This window comes from Rattus norvegicus, chromosome 2 (assembly GCF_021556685.1).
Source record: "Rattus norvegicus strain SHRSP/BbbUtx chromosome 2, alternate assembly SHRSP_T2T, whole genome shotgun sequence".
NCBI lineage: Eukaryota > Metazoa > Chordata > Mammalia > Rodentia > Muridae > Rattus > Rattus norvegicus.
In genome coordinates, this window is record NC_141535.1 from 1,847,533 (window position 1) to 1,867,220 (window position 19,688).

A 19,688-nucleotide genomic window follows, 5' to 3' on the forward strand; every position below is an offset into this window, starting at 1 on the left:
GTTTGTGTTACTGCATTTGGTTTACACGTATTTTATTAATGCCTGTGCACCTATGGTCATCAGAGATGTTGGTGTATGACTTTCTTTTCCGGTTCTTTGGTTTCAGCATCAGGATTAGACTCCCAGTAAATGTTTTCTACCTGTTTTTGGAATATCTTACCTTTTCTGCTTTGGGAATGTGGTGGCCGCCCTTTTCATACTTTTCTCCCCCTACCTTTATATCAGCTCAAATAGGTTTCAGGAAGTAATATTGATTTATTGTCAATACAGATTACAATACTGTGCACACTCAAAAGGTATACTTCTTCGTTCTGAACCATGTATGATCTTGGTTCCATTACTATAGGCGGAAATATTTTCAGAACAAAATCTGCTTCCTAAATGTCATAGTTTAGGGGTCACCTGCTTTGTTTTGCAACATACCCTGTTTTTGCTTTTTCTTTGTTTGTTTTGTTTTGTTTTTTGAAAAAGTGCTTTTATTTGTTGTAGCACAAAACTGTTATTTAGCCTATTAATTTAAAATTAATATTTTGTAATTACATCCTTGATTTATATGAAAACAAGTCACTATACCATTTATTTCACTTCTTAGTGTGTTTTTATTGAATTTCACCAGGTCCATTAATGAACATAAGAGGAAGGACCATGCAAAGGAGTATATCTCTTACATATTCAAAGAAGATTATGCCAAGCAGGAATACTACGTATAAGAACTAAATTTCATTGGAAGAACCTGACTGAGGAAGTGAGAAGGAAAGGATGGAAAATAAGAAAACATTTGAAAATAAGGCTGTTGACAGGCTGAAGAGGAAAGAGGAGATTGAAAATTTAAATTGTGCTACCTGAAACAATGTATTTTCATGGATACAAATATATCTTTGCCTATTTAAAAAAGTACTAGTTACTATGAGGTAGGATTTATCTATGTCAGTTATGGTACAATATGCTTTAGGAATTTAATTCCTGGGGATTTAAATTGAAAGTTAGTGGTATGGTTATTTAAAAACTCATTAAAAACAATTTAAAAAGAGATAATTTCTCACTGTAATTGTGTACTTTTCTCCATTTCCATTGCTTATATAGATACGTATTATTTCTTACCATCTTTTAAATGATGTTTAGTTACTTATAATAGTTTTTCTTTATGTGAGCATAGTTATAAACACACATGATAGTATAAAATAATACAAAGAATAGTGTACTCTACCTTACTTATCTGTTTGTAAATGCTCATTTGTGTGTGTGTGTGTGTGTGTGTGTGTGTGTGTGTGTACTTTTAATGTGAGTGAGGCATGTGCCTTGAGAATGTGGCGGTTGCCGTGGCAACAGAACCAAGCAGGTCATTGTTACCTAAGGATGATGTCATTGCTGGATTCAGAGGCTAGCTGTAAACCACTTCTTATGATAACATACCTCCCTTTTTCTTATCATAGAGAGAAGAAAAAATGGAAAAAGGGGAAGCCGATGCTAAAAGGGAAATAGGGGCTTTAGACCTCTTAAACTGCTCCCTGCTGTCTAGGAGCATTATCAGTTTTGGGATGTAGCTGACTTTCACCATCCAGGCCCACTTGATAGTTGTGTAAAAGGAACTGTTTGGTTTTTGGTTAGAAAATATTGAATTTGTCTTTGAAGGAATGTCGAAACAAGATAAATGAGGCAGGGAGGAAATAGTATCTCCAGGAAAATGGGGAGAAGAGGCATTAAGAAGGCAGTATCCTATTTCCATGTAGGGTTTTGAAAAACCCAGGAATTGGAGGCCTCATGCTGTTCCCTGCATTTCTGGATGTCTGATTGCAGCTGATGGAATGTATTTCTTACTGCCCCAGATTCGTTGACATAGAAACAGCATTCTTCCTGGTGAAATAGACAAAGACCACCTTCTTTAGCTGTCAGGACTTCTAGTCCCTGTCAGTTCTGAAGCACAACTGCTGCCAAAGAATCGAACTTTTTCTGGATGATGAGCATGGTTTCATACATTCACTGGAAACGGTTGCAAGCTTGGATAAGAATTTCTGGGAAGTCTTCGGCCCTGCTATTCCAGTGCCAGCACCTGTAGCTACTCCTGCAGCAACCAGGATTGGCACAACCTGCAGTGTCCTCTTATGCTGGACAGGTATGTCAAAAACTGGAATTGGTTGAGATACTTTGCCATGTATTACTCCTAGTTCAGGGAAGGAACACCAGTGTGCAAACTCTTCCTGACCAGCTGGCAGGTAGGTGATGATATATACCAGTGCCACAGAGAATTGACGTGTTTTGGACTGCAGGGCACTGCAGTAGAGATGGGGCATCAAGGATGGTGGATCTATTACAGTCTAGGGAACTGAGTTTCCCTTCAGAACATGTCCTGGATGTCATAAAACTGTCAAACCAATAAGAGGGATATAAAAAAGTATGGGGCGATGGCAGCATCGGAGTCAGGGCAGCTGATAAAAGCTGAGGTAAGGTTATTGGGCAGCATCACTAGAGAGGCTGTAACTGGCAATTGTGAATTAGTTTCAGGGGGGTACTGCGTAGCTAGCAGTCTTTAAAGTGACCAGGTTGGGTGCCATAAGGAGTTGGTACACCAAGGTAAGGGTCTGAATCAAAAGTCTAAATGACAAGTTAGTACCATTTGTGAGGGGGGATGTCAAGGACGTAAGGACCCTGGAGGAGTGTTTGATTATTTCTCCTATTTTTCCAATATCTAGAGTTTGGGAAATTGTACAAAATTTCTCTGCATGTGGACAGTACTCACTGGAGACCCTGCTTGGTTTTTACATTAGAGCTTACAAACAATTCCTGTTTTCTAACTGGGATTCCATGGGTCTGGTATATGGAAGAACAAGGTCTTGCATTGCTGACAGAAGTGATTGGTCCTTGGTCCTAACATATGTATCTGGAACGACCAATATGGGCAGCCCCCATATTTGTCTGGTCATTTTTTGCAATCATCTTTTGTCTGGTCAAAGAGGAAGCAGACAAAGAGAACATAATATGTAGAAGGAATGACAGATATAGGGATGACAGCAATCTGGATTGGCTCCCAGCATGGAGTGGTTTCCTGATCCTATTGGGAAAGTCTGTTTGTTATCAGTGGGGATTCCTTGAACCTCAAATCTCTAAATGTAAGTGATACCATGGATGGAAACGATCAGATGAGAAGCCCAGGTCTAATCCAGTGGAGTGGAGCACAGATGCTAGGGTGGAGTCTCATTCTTCTGGGATTGGGGACAAGGTGGGTGATCTCAACATCTTGTGGAGCTTAAGAGAGCAGGGTCCATGAAGGGCCCTACCATTTAGGAGAGACATCTAAGAGCTACTGATCTGGAGGGGACAGAAGAACTTGGTCTCAAATGTTGATAGGTAGTAGACAGGAGACAGCATGTGGCCTTAGTCAGTGGTGGTCAGTAAAGTTCCATAGGAGAGAAAGGTGGTGACAAAGTAATGGGGTAAGTCAATGGTCTAGGAGGGGAGTGCATTTACTTGAAAGACCAGGAATTAGTACTGACATCCATACATAAGTTTGAAAGATGAGACAAAGAGAGTTCACTTGGGGAGAGCTTGTAGCCTTAAATGAGCCAGAGGTAGGAGTTTTGCCCAATCGAAGTTCCTGTGACAGTTTGACAAGAGTGGTTTTTAGGGAGCAGTTAGTTCTTTCTACCTTACCTGAAGATTGAGGGTGGTATGGAATATGAAAATGCCAGGTGGTGTCTAGGGCCTTAGACAGAATTTGAGAAATTTGGGAGGTAAATTTGGGACCATTGTCTCACTGAAGGGAGGCTGAGACACCAAATTGAGGATGATCTCTTGGAAGAGGAGCTCAGAAACTGTCTGAACCCTTTTGTTAGTTGTGGGATATGCCTCCACCCACCCCGAGAATGTGTCAATCAAAACTAGGAGGTACTTGGCACATTTGGCATGTGGGTAAGACAAGTTGCCAGTCAGTTCCAGGAAGGGAACCTCTGGCCTGATGGGTAGAAAAAGGGGTGCTACAATACCAGAGGTTGAAGTCTGACATTTGACAGACTTTGGAAGAGGCAGTGATGGATTTTAAGAAACTTAAGTCCTTAGGAGTAGGCTTCAGGTGGGTTTTAACAAAATAAGACAATGCCTTGCTGTTAGGATGAAAGATGTTGTGAAGATAGGACAGTTTGATGAGTGTTAGGGAGTGAGAGTGGGGTTGTGGGTTGCAGTGTAAGAATGTCCTGGGGAGGGTGAGACAAGTGTAGGCCCCTAAGGGCCGCAGCTCTGACTGTCTCTTCAGCTATGTTGTTTCCCTTGGAGACAATAGAGTCATTAGCAGGTGGGATCTGCAGTGGACAAATCCAATAGCTGTGTGGAGAAGGGAGGCTTTAGCATGGCCATAATTTGGTTTGCATTAGTTACTGATCCTCCTTTAGTCATAAGTACCCCATGCTCCTTCCAGTTAGTGGCATGGGTCAGGATGATATGGAAAGCATGATTAGAATCTGTGTAGATGTTGAGGGTATGTCCCTGTGCCAGTTGAAAGGCATGGGTAAGGACTACTACTTCAGCCTGTTGATTGGTGGTATGAGCAGGAAGGGCCTGTGCCTCAGTGTCTGACACTATGGGGCAGCTGGCTCTTATGGCTTCTTCATGTAGAAAGGAGCTTCCATCTGTATACCAGGTATAGACGGTCTGAGGCAAATTGCCCTCCTGTATTTGTGAAGGGTGAGGTAATTCCTCTAAGGTTTTAGTGCAGGGGTGAGATAAGGAGTGGTTAGTATTTGGTGGAAAAAGAAGATTGGAAAGGTGGGTGTGAATTGAAAGGTTAGTGTGGAGTCTTTTATTAGTGCTACCTGAAGAGAAAGAACCTTGGAGGGAGGTAGATTCTGTAAACCTTTGAAAGGTAGGAGCTGTGACATGTTATAAGAGGAGAAGACCATTATAGGCAACCCAAATGTTAGGTTTTCTTATTCTTGAATAAGGAGTTCAGCAGCTGCTAAGGTACAAACACACGGTGCCATCCCTGCATGGTTAGATCTAATTTTTTTGACAGGTATGCTACAGGTACAAAGGAGGGTCCCAGTTGGTGACCGAAATTTCCAAATGTTGGTATCAGGAACTGCTTTTGCCTCCAGCAATGATGTCATCTGGTCACCTGAGCATCTGTTGTCAAGGCAACGGTCATCCATTTCCAGCATACATTTCATGTTAGAGTTACACCACATTTCACATAAAAGGCAGATCCTTTCTGCCCTCTTCCACTTGTCTCTCCTCTCTTCCTTTTTTCTCCTCTCTTTCTCTCCTACCTCTCTTCCCCCCTTGGCCTTTGTCTCTACCATTCCAATAAACCTCTCCACGTGGAGCCCTGTTGGCCTGGTGTGGTTTGTCCAGACATGAGACATAGAGCCTCTCTGTAAAAGACAATGTAAAAGGTGGTATGTGTATGGCTGCTTAAAAAGACAACCAAAAGTCATCAGTGGCTGAACAAAGAGGAAAGTGAAAGGAAATGGATTCATGGGAATTCAATCAACCTGATAACATTTTACATTTTATGCCCAGGTTTGGTGCCATAGGAGAACAGCCTATAGTATAGTTGGTGACCTCCAAAGGAGCTGGGAGTTGGGTTGAATCTTGTGAAAAGATCAAATACAGAGAACTCATTCTGAACCGTACATATCCCATAGAATGCTTTATGCTAAGAAATATAATGTCGGTGCTGGAATATTGTTATTGGTTAAAACTTAGGCTTTAATACCAAAGTACTCATTTTGGTTCAAACTGAATTTGAACACCTGCAGCATGAAATACCGAAGAAGGCACCATCCCATATTACCCCATGTATCAGCAGGTCACATGGCACCAATGGGTCATTTGGCCCTGGTGGGCTGTTCTCATCTTGACAGACTTTCTGGCCTGTAGCTCCAGAAATCTCTTCACCCAATTAGCTATGTCACCTTAGAAAGTCACTACCATGACAAACCTCAGATTCGAGCATCCAAATTTATCGGCTGGTTGGGTGGTGGGGGTGGGAGTGGGGCTGTACCTATCTCGGGACAACAGTTGAGAAGCTGTGTGAAGGCAAACACAGCACAAACTTAGTTTAGAATCAACAGGTAATTCAATCACTGGGTACAACTACTAACATCCTTATTAGTAAGCCATAGTAAATGAAATCCTTCAGTGGCTGATCCTGACTGATCGGAAATCTAAGTGGGAGGCTCTAGTTCATTATATCACCTACCCCAAGTTCTCCCACAATCCAACAATCCACAGGTCCCTTTTCTCATCCTCTCTTTCTCCCTCCAACCTGGAAGTCTAACCTGGAAGTATATGTCCAGTGATTGGTGCCCTGAAATCTTTATTCATTAAGGAAAAGACCTTGCCGCAAACAGCCACCATATCAAATACTAATCCAGAAGAAATAAGCATGGGCATGGTTGATGTGGATACCACAGGTCACATGGTAAGGTGGAAAGAGAAAAGAAGATAAGTCTTGGATGCTTCTGATCAAGGTAGCCTTGACTACTCAGTGGTAGTAGCAATAGAGGCTACCCAGGACAAGGTAAGGGGTGAGAACCTACACATGAACTTTTCCTCTGACTTTCACATGTGTTTCCACACAAAAGGGTGTGCATTCACACACAAATATGTACACATCACACACATGCCACACACACACACACAAACACAAACACACAGACACACACACACAGACACACACACACACACAGATCACACACATTTATAAAGATAGATATGCAAAAAAGACACCTAACCCGTGGGTATATACCAGCCAAACTTGTATATGTAGGCATGTGTGTAAATATGTCTACTTGAATATTGTAAAATGTTTTTGAGTAATTTAGTAAATATGTAACTTATTTACATGTGTATATAGATGTCTGTCTGACACACAGATACACATAATAAATGCATAGGTTCTTTGTATATTTGGTTTTGTCATGGAGTATATTGGTTTCTCCATCTTTGTTAATTGACAGTTTTGCTGGATAGAGTAGCCTGGATTTGTGTTCTCTTAGGGTCTGTATGACATCTTCCAAGGATCTTCTGGCTTTAATAGTCTCTGGTGAGAAGTCTGGTGTAATTCTAATAGGTCTCCCTTTATATGTTACTTGATATTTTCCCTTACTGCTTTAATATTCTTTCTTTTTTTGTGCATTTGGTATTTTGACTATTATGTGATGGCACAGATTTCCTTTCTGGTCAATCTATTTGGAGTTCGGTAAACTTCTTGTATGTTTATGGGCCTGTCTTTCTTTTCTTTAGGGAAGTATCCTTCTATAATTTTGTTGAAGATATTTACTGGAAATTTATGTTGGAAATCTTAGCTCTCTTCTATACCTACTATCCTTAGGGTTGGTCTTTTCATTGTGTCTTGGATTTCCTCAATGTTTTGGGTTCGGAATTTTTTGCATTTTACATTATCTTTGATGGTTGTGTCAGTGTTTTCTGTTATCTTCTGCCGATGAGATTCTCTCCTCTACCTCTTGATTTCTGATTGAAAATACTTGTGTTTCTGACACCTGATCTCCTTCCTTCTTTTTCCATCTCCAGGGTTGTCACCCTTTGTGCTTTCTTTATTGTTTCTATTTCCATTTTTAATTCCTGGATGACTTTGTTCAATTCCTTTACCTGTTAGTTTGTGCTTTCCTGTAGTTCTTCAGGAGATTTCTGTGTTTCTTTCTTAAGGGCTTCTATTCCTTACCTGTGTTGTGCTGTATTTCTTTAAGATAGGTATTTATGTCCTACAAAGAATAATAGATTGAAAACTCAAACACATGGAGGAAAACTAACCCTAGAAAAAGCACAGAAGTAATCTTCTTGCAACAAAACCAAAGGAAGAGAAATACACAAATATAATTCCACCTCTAACAACAAAAAATAACAGGAAACAACAATCCTATTCTTTAATATCTCTTAATATCAATGGACTCACTTCTCTAATAATAAGACATGGACAAACAGAGTGGATAATTAAAATGGACTCAGCATTTGCTGCAAACAGGAAACCTGCATAAGTGACAATGACAGACATTACCTCAGAGTAAATTGCTGGAAAATAAATTCCCAAGCAAATGGTCCAAAGAAAAAAGCTGGAGTAGCCATTCTCATATCGAATAAAATCAACTTTCAACTAAAAGTTTTCAGAAAAGATAAGGAAGGACACTTCATATTCATCGAAGGAAAAGTCCAACAAGATGAACTCTCAGTCCTGAATATCTATGCTCCAAATGCAAGGGCACTTGCATTCATAAAAGAAACCTTACTAAAGCTCAAAGCATATATTGCATGTCACACAATAACAGTGGGAGATTTCAACACCCCACTCTCATCAATGGACAGCTCATAGAAACAGAAATTAAACAGAGACATAGAGAAACTAACCTAAGTTATGAACCAAATGGACTTAACAGATATTAATAGAACATTTCATCCCCAAACAAAATAATATGTCTTCTTACAACCTCATGGTACCTTCTCCAGAACTGACCATATAATTGATCACAAAACAGACCTCAACAGATATAAGATTGAAATAATTGCATGCATCCTATCACATTAACATGGACTAAGGCTTGTTTTCAATAACAATAGTGACAGAAAGCTCACGTATACATGGAAGCTGAATAACAATCTACTCAATGATAACTTGGTCATGGAAAAAATAAAGAAATAAATTAAAGACTTTTTTGGATTTAATGAAAATAAAGGTACAATGTACCCAAACTTATGGAACATAATGAAAGCAGTGCTAAGAGGAAAACTTACAGCTCAAAAAGAAATTGGAGAGAGAGCATACATTAGCACCTTGACAGAACACCTAAAACAACTAGAACTAAAAGAAGCAAATGCACCCAAGAAGAGTAGAAGGCAGGAAATTGGATTAAACTCAGGGCTGAAATCAAGCAAGTAGAAACAAAAAAGGAATATACAAAGAATCCACAAAAGTGGGAGCTGGTTTTTTGAGAAAATCAACAAGATAGATAATAAACCCTTAGCCTGGAAAACCGGAGGGCACAGGCTATCCAAATTAACAAATCAGAAATGAAAAGTAAGACATAACAAGAGAATCTGAGGAAATTCAGAAAATAATCAGATCCTACTACAAAAGCTTATATTCAACAATACAGGAAAATCTGTATTGAATGGATAATTTTCTAGACAGATACCAGGTACCAAAATTAAGTCAGGATCACACAAAGCATCTAAACAGTCCCATAACTACTAAAGAAATAGAAGCGGTTCTTAAAAGTCTCCCAACCAAATAAAGCCCAGGACCAGATGTGTTTAGTGCAGAATCCTATGAGACCTTCATAGAAGATGTCATACCAATATGGTGCAAACTATTCCACAAAATAGAAAAAGAAGGAACACTAGCCAATTCCTTCTATGAAACCATAATTATGCTTGTTGCTATTAAATACTGGCTGCGCCCGACCAGAAAGAGCACACCAAACCAATACCAACACGGTTCCATGTGGTGAGATTTAATAATTCCCTTATTAAATACAAGGGGAAGGGGCCAGAGAAAGAACAGAAAAGACAGTGAGGGTGGAGGCTTTTATTTGTACTATGAGGTAAAAATGCCCAGGTGGAGGTGAGACTTGAGCCAAAAGGTCTTCTGGGAATGTATGGTGTTACTGCTAAAGGCAACACTTGATACCAACAATGCTTATACCTAAACCACACAAAAAACCAAGAAAGAAAGAGAACTTCAGAGCAATTTCCCTTATGAATATCAAAGCATAAATACTCAATAAAATTCTTACAAACCAAATCCAAGCAACCATCAAAATGATAATCCATCATGATGAAGTAGATTTCATCCCAAGGATGCAGAGATGGTTCAATATATGGAAATCCATCAATGTAATTCACTAGACGGGCAAGCAGGAAAGGTACCCTGATTCCTGCCAGAGATAGGTTGAATCCCCAGGACACTTAAAGGGGACTGCCGGTGCCTTCCCAATTTCCCAGGATATCAGTTCCCCCCAAAGACCCCTTTACAGAGGTTTGAGACAGACCAGTCATGTAGGGCAATGCTGCAAGCCCCTTCACCACAGGTCATGTAGGCTCAAGACAGATCAGAGGTAGAAGCAGGATCACACCTACAAAACCAATTGCAGGCTGTTTTGCAGGCTGTCAGGATTTAGACAGGGGCTAGAGGGACCTTCAGCCAACTCCAGAGAGTAGCTCTGGCCAGGAGCCTTCAGTTGCACTGGAACAGCACAGCCGACGACTTCCCTAACCGTATACAAGAAGTTCTTATCCCAGCTTGACAACAGTTTCCAAGGAATGTATGAAACCATGCTCATCATCCAGAAAAAGTTCAATTCTTTGGCAGCAGTTGTGCTTCAGAACAGACAGGGACTAGATGTCCTGACAGCTAAAGAAGGTGGTCTTTGTCTGTTTTTCCAGGAAGAATGCTGTTTCTATGTCAACGAATCTGGGGCAGTAAGAAATACATTCCATCAGCTGCAATTAGACATCCAGAAATGCAGGGAACAGCATGAGGCCTCCAATTCCTGGGTTTTTCAAAACCCTACATGGAAATAGGATATTGCCCTTCTTAATGCCTCTTCTCCCCATTTTCCTGGAGATACTATTTCCTCCCTGCCTCATTAATCTTGTTTCCACATTCCTTCAAAGACAAATTCAAAATTTTCTAACCAAAAAGTCAAACAGTTCCTTCTACACAACTATCAAGTGGGCCCGGATGGTGAAAGTCAGCTTCATCCCAAAACTGGTAATGCTCCTAGACAGCAGGAAGCAGTTTAAGAGGTCTAAAGCCCCTATTTCGCTTTTAGCATTGGCTTCCCCTTTTTCCCTTTTTTCTTCTCTCTATGATAAGAAAAAGGGAGGTATGTTATCATCAGAAGTGGTTTACAGCTAGCCTCTGAATCCAGTAATGACATCATCCTTAGATAACAAAGACCTGCTTGCTTCTGTTGCCACAGCAACCGCCACACTCTCAAGGCACATGCCTCACACATTAAAAGTACACACACACACACACACACACACACACACATATACACACACATATATATATTCACACACACACAAATTAGTATTTACACACAGATAAGTAAGATAGAGTACACTGTTCTTTGTATTATTTTATACTATCATGTGTGTTTATAACTATGCTCACATAAAGAAAAACTATTATAAGTAACAAAACATCATTTACAAGATGGTAAGAAGAAGTAATAAGTATCTATATAAACAATGGAAATGGAGATGTGCACAATTACAGTGAGAAATTAACTCTTTTTAAATTGTTTTTAATGAGTTTTTAAATAACCATACCACTAACTTTCAATTTAAGACCCCAGGAATTAAATTCCTAAAGCATATTATACCATAACTGACATGGATAAATCCTACCTCATAGTAACTAGTACTTTTTTAAATAGGCAAAGACATATTTGTATCCATGAAAATACATTGTTTCAGGTAGCACAATTTAAATTTTCATTCTCCTCCTTCCTCTCCAGCCTGTCAACAGCCTTATTTTCAAATGTTTTCCTATTTCCCATCCTTTCCTTTTCACTTCCTCAGTCAGATTCTTCCAATGAAATTTAGGTCTTACATGCAGTATTCCTGCTTAGCATAATCTTCTATGAATATGTAAGAGATATACTCCTTTCCATGGTCCTTCCTCCTATGTTCATTAATTGACCTGGTGAAACTCAATAAAAACACACTAAGAAGTGAAATAAATGGTATAGTGACTTGTTTTCATATAAATCAAGGATGTAATTACAAACTATTAATTTTAAATTAATAGGCTAAATAACAGTTTTGTGCTACAACAAATAAAAGCAGTTTTTCAAAAAACAAAACAAAACAAACAAACAAAAAGCAAAAACAGGGTATGCTGCAAAACAAAGCAGGTGAGCCCTAAACTATGACATTTAGGAAGCAGATTTCTTTCTGAAAATATTTCCGCCTATAATAATGGAACCAAGATCATACATGGTTCAGAACCAAGAAGTATACCTTTTGAGTGTGCACAGTATTGTAATCTGTATTGACAATAGGTAAATATTACTTCCTGAATCCTATTTGAGCCAATATAAAGTTAGGGAAAGAAAAGTATGAAAATAACGGCCACCACATTCTCAAAGTTGAAAAGGTAAGATATTCCAAAAACAGTTAGAAAACATTTACTGGGAGTCTAATCCTGATGCTGAAACCAAACAACCGGAAAAGAAAGTCATACACCAACATCTCTGATGACCATAGGTGCACAAGGCATTAATAAAATACGTGTAAACCAAATGCAGTAACACAAACAGATTTCTCATTAGGTTTAAGGCAAGCAGAGTGAGCTCCTCTATGTGAGATTCGTGGAAATGCAAGGATACACGGTCCTCACTGGAGGGCAAACTAGACAAGCACATGGAGAAAGAATGTGGAAGAATAGTTGGAGAAATCAGAGACCAGGACACAAAATTGTGAAAGAGTAATCACTGAGACTCAGTCTGTGACTAATAGAATTTTTTAACTGTTGCTCCTGTAGAATGAAAAGTAAAGTTGCTAACAGGGTAGAAAACATCTGAATCCTCAGAATCCAGGAAGGGTTTGTAAAAGGCCCCAAACATGTGCAGAGATTAAATAGCTCTAAACGGAGTCATCAAAGAGATGATTCAGGAAACAGCACACAAAGGAAGTCACAGATGGATCAAATGCTCTGGTTACATTGACCTAATTTCTTAATATAAGGAACAAGAAATCAGTTTCCAAAAAACACAAAAGATGATTCATCTAATAATACAAGTCAATATTAGACCTAATTTTTAGAGAGCTAATGTGTAGAAGTCAAAGATACTAACTTCTAAAATGACTCTTAGTACATTTAATTTTTGTGCGATGTCTAATAATGACTTAGAGAATGTGATATTGGAAAAAAAGTAGAAGAAAGGCATTGGAGAAAGAGTTTTAGGCACAGGTTTGGCTGTAAATTTGATACAAGACAATCTAGTCCTTCTATATCTAGCAAATAATTTTACAGGCTCCAAATGGGTCAAAGACCTAAGATACAAAAATCAATGTCATAAAGTTAAAACAAGAATATTGTATCAAGGTATTATGACTACTTTTTTAAAGAAAAGGAATATTTCATTTTGTCACTTTTCAATAGCAAGTGGAACTTAAAACATTTCCTCTAATATTTGACTTCCAGTGGCCCATCCAAAAGAAATGAAGAAGATATGAATTATAAAAGGATGTTAAATATTTTAAAAATCCAGTGGCTACTAAGATGCAGCTAATTAAGTAAGCAAAGAAAATATTCTGCTGCAAAACCATGCTTGGCCAGCCAGTGATGGAAAGCAAGACAAAAGATTAGTTTCCTTCTACTTTCAAAGAACAAGCACCTACCCAGGTCAAAATCTAGATGCAGACTACTAAAACAAGCAGCTGACTTGGTGTCTACCCACCAGACTGAGCAACAAAGGAACTTAGAAACACCACCAAACATGCACAACTGTTTTTTTTTTCCCTCATTTTGACAGATGTTCACTAAGTATTTTCTTAATTTTCAGCATGGGACACATACTGTGTACTTCCTTTGGTTACACATCCCTTGCTTTCTAGAACTTAAATTTTTTCTGTTTAATAATACGAATTAGTAAATTCAGAAAGAAAAAGCAACCTAGTACACAAGTATGCTGAAGAAACTGACCAGAGACAATGAAACAAAGACTCAACAAGCTCAAGAAGTTATCCCAAGATCTACTGACACAAATCACTAATCTCAAAATTTTCTGAAAACATTTAACAGCTAATAAGAGCCCTAGAAAACTTGAAAAACTGATACACATATAAAATATAAATGTGTGTCTACAATCACCCTTCCTGGTGCACCGTGTAAGCAAATGATGGCAACCAAGAAAGACTAATTCCAGAAAAGAAATCCAGATGGCCAGTTTCTGTTTTGCCTCATCAGGGTCGTTTCTAAAATAACCGTTGTTTTTTTAAATGTGACAAAATAGGGAACAGAAGCAACTGGGATAAAACCAAAATCTAGATCCTTTCTACTGTGCTATATGTCTTTCTTCTCGTTAATGTGTTCCTAAAACTATGATTTTTTTTTTAATATTTGTGGTTTTACAATGTATTCTACAAGGAAACCAATGGGAAAGACTTGCCAATTTCTGTGGAACTGTAATGCAGGGTAGTAAAACAAATGAAGATCTTGTGATTGTAAAGAGACTAATTTTCCGAGACAGTTATGGAAATATTTCTTCTAAGAAACCAATTCACTCAGATGAGGCATTCAGACTCTGGTTACAACAGTCGTTGTGTCCTTCCTTCAGTCAGGGTTCCCTGCTCTGTAGCCTTCCCTTGAAAGTTCTGTTCTCTTGGTGTCATCTCCTGAAAGCTGAGATTAGGTACCATGGTGTCTGCTTTTAAGTTCTAAAATATATTGAAGAACATAAATATTCAGTGTCTGCACGGTGACATAAGCCACATCGTTAATAGCTCATCTAGTTAATATGAAATAAATCATGCTTTCACTCCCAACCTATGTTGGTATTGAATTCCAGGTGAACATCATCATTCTGTTCCAGAAATCAAAACTATACACTGGTCATTGCTCAGATTTAGATTTTGTTTGGATTTATGTTGTCACTTGTAGAAGTTTGGACCTGGTTCTTCTTCTCAGCCCCATGATCCCAGGAATAAGACGCAGACTCAACATATATTAACAAATACCTTGGCCGTAGAGCTAGACTTTTCTCTGACAAATTCTAACCCACTTACTCAAATCTACATACCGCCATGTGGCTCATTACCTGTGCTCAGGAACCACGAGTCTGTCTGGTCACATTTTCCAGGGCAAATCTCTCCGACCTGGCTCTATCCCAGAATTCTTTCTGCCTCCCGGATGTCCCACCTTCTATTCTACCCTTTCCTATAGGCCATAATTTTTTTTAACTGAAAGGTAATATATCCATACAAATACACAAGATACCCTCTCTACAGTCACTAACATTCTTAAAGCCTTTAAAGAGTTAATTATTCCAATTCTACTTTCACTTCTAATGCACCAACACCAACACCAACATTCAGAGACCATCCATGGGAGGACTATTGCTTTAAAGAACTCATGTGCACCTGCTTTTCCTTTCAGTTTATTCTGGTAATAATGCCACTCCAACTGGGGGTTAGCATCAGGATGAAAAGGTGTTCTATGTAGACCAGGCTGGCCGTGAACTCATAGAGGTTCACCTGATAGGATTAAAAGCTTGCTCCACCAAACATGGCTCTGATGAACTGACTCAATCTAACAGCAGCAGAGTCAGTTTTCTGTGGCCTTTGATTTCTTACAATGAAAAACAGGCAACTCGGATTCCAGGTTCAGACTGTAGGAGAAGAAAATGAGACAAAAAACTACAATCAGAATTTTGTAATTCTGGTATAAGTAGGTATAAATAGGTTTAAAGAGCAGGGGGCTCAGAACAAAGAGACATATAACACACAAGCTCTCCTCCCTCACCACATAAGCCAGACACAAGAACACTAGACCAGAAGGTAGGTGTCCCTGGCCTAAAATCAATTCCTTTACATTCAAAAAATCCCTTTCAGAGCTGAGTCAAAACTATCTAGAACAAAAATAAAGCCTTGTTGGGAATCTAGAATTCTCTAGTATTTTCACATAAGAGAAAAACTGACTTTCAAACGAAACTGCAAATGTAGCTATATTGTCCAGAAAGAACTAAAGAAAAATGCTAAATAAATGCTTCTAATACTAGTAAGTAGTACACACAGAAACCTGAAATTTCATTTGCAAAACAGACTGCCCAGTTGACTCAACTCAATGATACAGAATTATCCAAAACCCAGAAGTTAGTATGTTTACCTACATTAAGGGAGGAGTTATTTGAACAGAAGAGAAAGTGTGAAGACACAGTTTAGCAGAAAATTTCCCTTAATGAACAATAAAAAGATATAGAAAATATCCAGAAACTCTCATCTATGTGAGATAACAGAGTCCTCACTTTAACATACTCTTCTCTGTATATTTCAATGTACACTAAAGCAGTAGGATTCTAATTTCCCTATGCCTGTGATAATAAAGGGTAGCCAATTTGAACAAATGAATAAATTTAATTGAGAAAGAACAAAATACTTTCCAAAGAATATATTGTTATCATTTCAGATACACACACACACAGACGCACACACACACACAGAAACATACACACACACAACACACACTCTCTTATGTATCAGTTTTTTTAAACAAACAAGAATACAGATCTTTAAGATCTGTTATACTTCTCACACCCAGGAGAGAAAGAAGAAAACAGTATCAACATGCCTTCCAGAGCTCTGATATCTGGGTGCCCTCAATACTGACATATTGCCTAAACAGAAAAAAAGAGCTTTCAAACCCAAACTAATTCTTCTCATTAAAAACATATTTAGTCCATTTTAAAAAATCACATTTAAGAATAATGTTAACATAATATAGAATGTATTATGGAATGTATGCCACCTTAATAGATGAATTTCCATTTCTTCAGTTTTTTTTTTTTCCGGAGCCTTGCATTTGCTAGGCAAGTACTCTACCACTGAGCTAAATCCCCAACCCCCCATTTCTTCAGTTTTCTGATAGAATGTTAAATCACTTCTAACAATAGCATAGCATTATTTCCTATTCTACATTTTAACCTTCTTCCTTTAAGATTATAATTTTATAAGATAAATCTGATTATACAATTTAGTTATGTGTAGTTATGTGTCGTTTAGCTTTGATAAATTCCATTCTCCACAACTCTACAAACTTTATTTCATGAAACAATTAAAATGGCTACTAGTACCCAATGTTCCTGATAAGTAATAAAACATGAGAGATTTACAAGGAGTTAGATTAATTCTCACAACACTATAGGGAAAAATTACTATCGCCCACAACTTTTATATTAGTAATGTAAGTTCAACAGCTGGTGAGTGCCCAAATTGGAATTTATTTCCAATCAGTCTGATTTCCAAGCTCTTAACTTATCATACTTGTTGTTATTAAAATCTCTTTGTAATAAAGTACCCACCACACACATTCAAATAGAGCACACAAAACTACCACAGTTCCACTTGGTGAGATTTAATGGGAGAACAAGAAAAGGGAAAGGGGCAAGAGAAAAAGAGAAAAGAATGAAGAGAAGAGAGAGCATGAGGGCAGAAGAAGTCTGCCTTTCATTTGGAATATGACATAACTACTCCCACGTGGAGTTGGGATTTGGACCAAAGGATTACTGGGAAAGTAAGGCTGTTGCCATGTCAACAGTTACCAAATGGTGTTGCTGCTCAAGGCAATTCCTGATACCAACAATACTGCTGTTATAATTCGACATATTTCAAAAAGTAATTCACAAAAAAAAACCAAAGTCTATATACACAGGGAATTGTTCTTTCATTGTTAGCTGTTACTAGTTCTGCCGCATGACTATTATATTTATGGAGGTGAAAGTAAATATTATCTCATAAGGAAAATTACTGACTTAGAATAACCAGAGATTGTTAATAAGGATTATTATAACCCAACTATTAGGATAACACTATGTTATAATAATATTACTTCTAATAATCCCCCTGGTGTTCCAAAATATGATAGTACAGGTCCTAAAACTGCCACCCATTTCTACTTGTCTCAAGCTCTGGCCGAATCTTTCATGCACCACTGTGACAGCCAATTCTGTGAAAAACTGACTCATAAAAGGCCAGTGAAAGAAGAACACAGACTGGAAACAATTTAAAAAAGTCTATTCAGTCCCAAATCAAAGGACACCTGCCTGTTAAGATAAAGGACAGAGCAAGCAGTGAAGATCCAGGTAAATATATTTAAAATGCAAATTATACCAGCCCTCCACAAACACCATGAAGTCAACAAAATGATCTAAGTGTTAAAAAGAAAAAACAAAACAAACAAACAAAAAAACCCAAAAAAACCCAAACCACTCTTTCTCTTCAGCAAGGTGGCCAAGTGGCAGGTGCCAACATGCAGACCTTCATGAAGACCCTAATGGGCAAGACCATTACTTTTAAGATCGAGCCCAGTGACATCATCAATAATGACCCAAGAAACAGAAGGCATCCCACTGACCAGCAGAGCTGATATTCACTGGCAAACAGTTGGTGGATGGCCACACCCTATCCAACTACAACATCCAGAAAGAGTTCACCTTGTACCTGGTGCTGCGTCTGCACAGTGGCATCATCGAGTCATCCCTTTGTCACCTTGTCCAGAATTACAATTGTGACAAGATGATCTGCCACAAGTGCGACTCATGCCTGCACACAGTGTAGTCTACTGCTACAAGAAGTTCAGCCACGCCAACAATCTGAGCACCAAAGAAGAAGGTCAAATAAAGCTGGGGCCATACCTGGCCTGTGACCCTGTGACCAAATAAAATCCATTAACTGGGGCGAGAGAGAGAGAGAGAGAGAGAGAGAGAGAGAGAGAGAGAGAGAGAGAGAGAGAGAGAGAGAATATGAAAGAAAGAAAGAAAAATATCAAGCTGGACACAGGACTTAAACCCTAGAATTCAGAGACAGAGGTCAGGCACATCTCTGTAAGTTTGAAGGCAGCCTGGTCTACAAAATGAGTTCCAGGACAGCCAGGGCTATACAGAAAACCCTGACTCAAAAACAATACAAAATTCTGACAATTAGCTTTCCTGTGTAAAACCATTATGACTCTTTAGCATATCCAACAAAAATTCATGTATTGGTGGCAAGAAAATATACTGGTAACTATGAATATTCTGTGCTGGTACAGCACACCAGACAAACCCACATTTGGAAAACAGCTGTGTAAGAAGTATAGTAAGACACACATTTAAACAACAAATATTATTGGATATTTTACTAAAAACTGTGATCTTTCGAGTAAACTGTAGTGGTTTGGCTTGATGTTGCTTGTATATTATTGTTCATATTGGTTCCTCAAGAGGGGTTGCCCCCACCCCACAAGCAGAGCATCATGCACTTAGGTGATGCTATGTGAACCTTCTCTCCACTTTAATAGGTCAATAAAAGGTTAGAGCCTATGATTGGATAGTGGATAGGAAAGGTGGGATTGGAGGCTCAGGAGGGGGTGGCAGGTGGAAGGAGAATGAAGGAAGAGGAGAGAAGGAAGCCAATATGCACCAGAATCATGTGGCTGGGAGAAACCAGAAGTAATAAGGAGTCTTAGAATTGGGAAATAAGTTAGTATTGTATTAGATATGCCCAATCTAGGCATATAACTTATAATTAAAATATTTGGATTGTGTGTCTTTTACATGGGCTGTTAGGGTTGGAAATTTTAGTAACAAATTGACAAACCCATGCCAGGCTTAGAACCGAAGTAACCCGATACAGAAATCCACCCCCATCCACTGAATATTAACAACTAGGGCTTCACTCTAAAGCTGCTTCAGGGTGGAAATTAAGCATGAGTCTAAAGGGTGTACAGAGAGCTAACTAAGATGCTCCCTGCCCAAGCCCCAAGCAAACCTAGGCAACCAGAGGTAGCACACCAGCCATGAGTTTGGACACAAGGTGGCGCCAATGCCACAACACAGTTGGGGTTTCCTGAGTCTGAGAAAAAAAAAAGGACAGGAAGTCAAGGTTGCCTGAGATGAGGCCTTCACAACTGAAAATTAGCAACTGAAAACACAGCAGGTATCTTTCCAAAGCTTTCTCACAGATAACAATGGGCT

The 19,688-nt window shown here is 38.7% G+C and overlaps 1 protein-coding gene and 1 pseudogene across 1 annotated transcript in view; both read left to right on the forward strand.

Moving 5' to 3' along the window:
* Window positions 1–19,688, forward strand: part of LOC148006609 (uncharacterized) — a 2,902,548-nt pseudogene that overhangs the window by 1,798,257 nt on the left and 1,084,603 nt on the right.
* The window catches only part of LOC134478874 (uncharacterized), a 101,562-nt gene continuing 83,222 nt past the window's right edge, over window positions 1,349–19,688 (forward strand). The window contains exon 1 of the transcript XR_015672951.1: window positions 1,349–2,113. The gene's annotated coding sequence lies outside the window, so the exon portion shown is untranslated. The remainder of the gene's footprint in view (window positions 2,114–19,688) is intronic.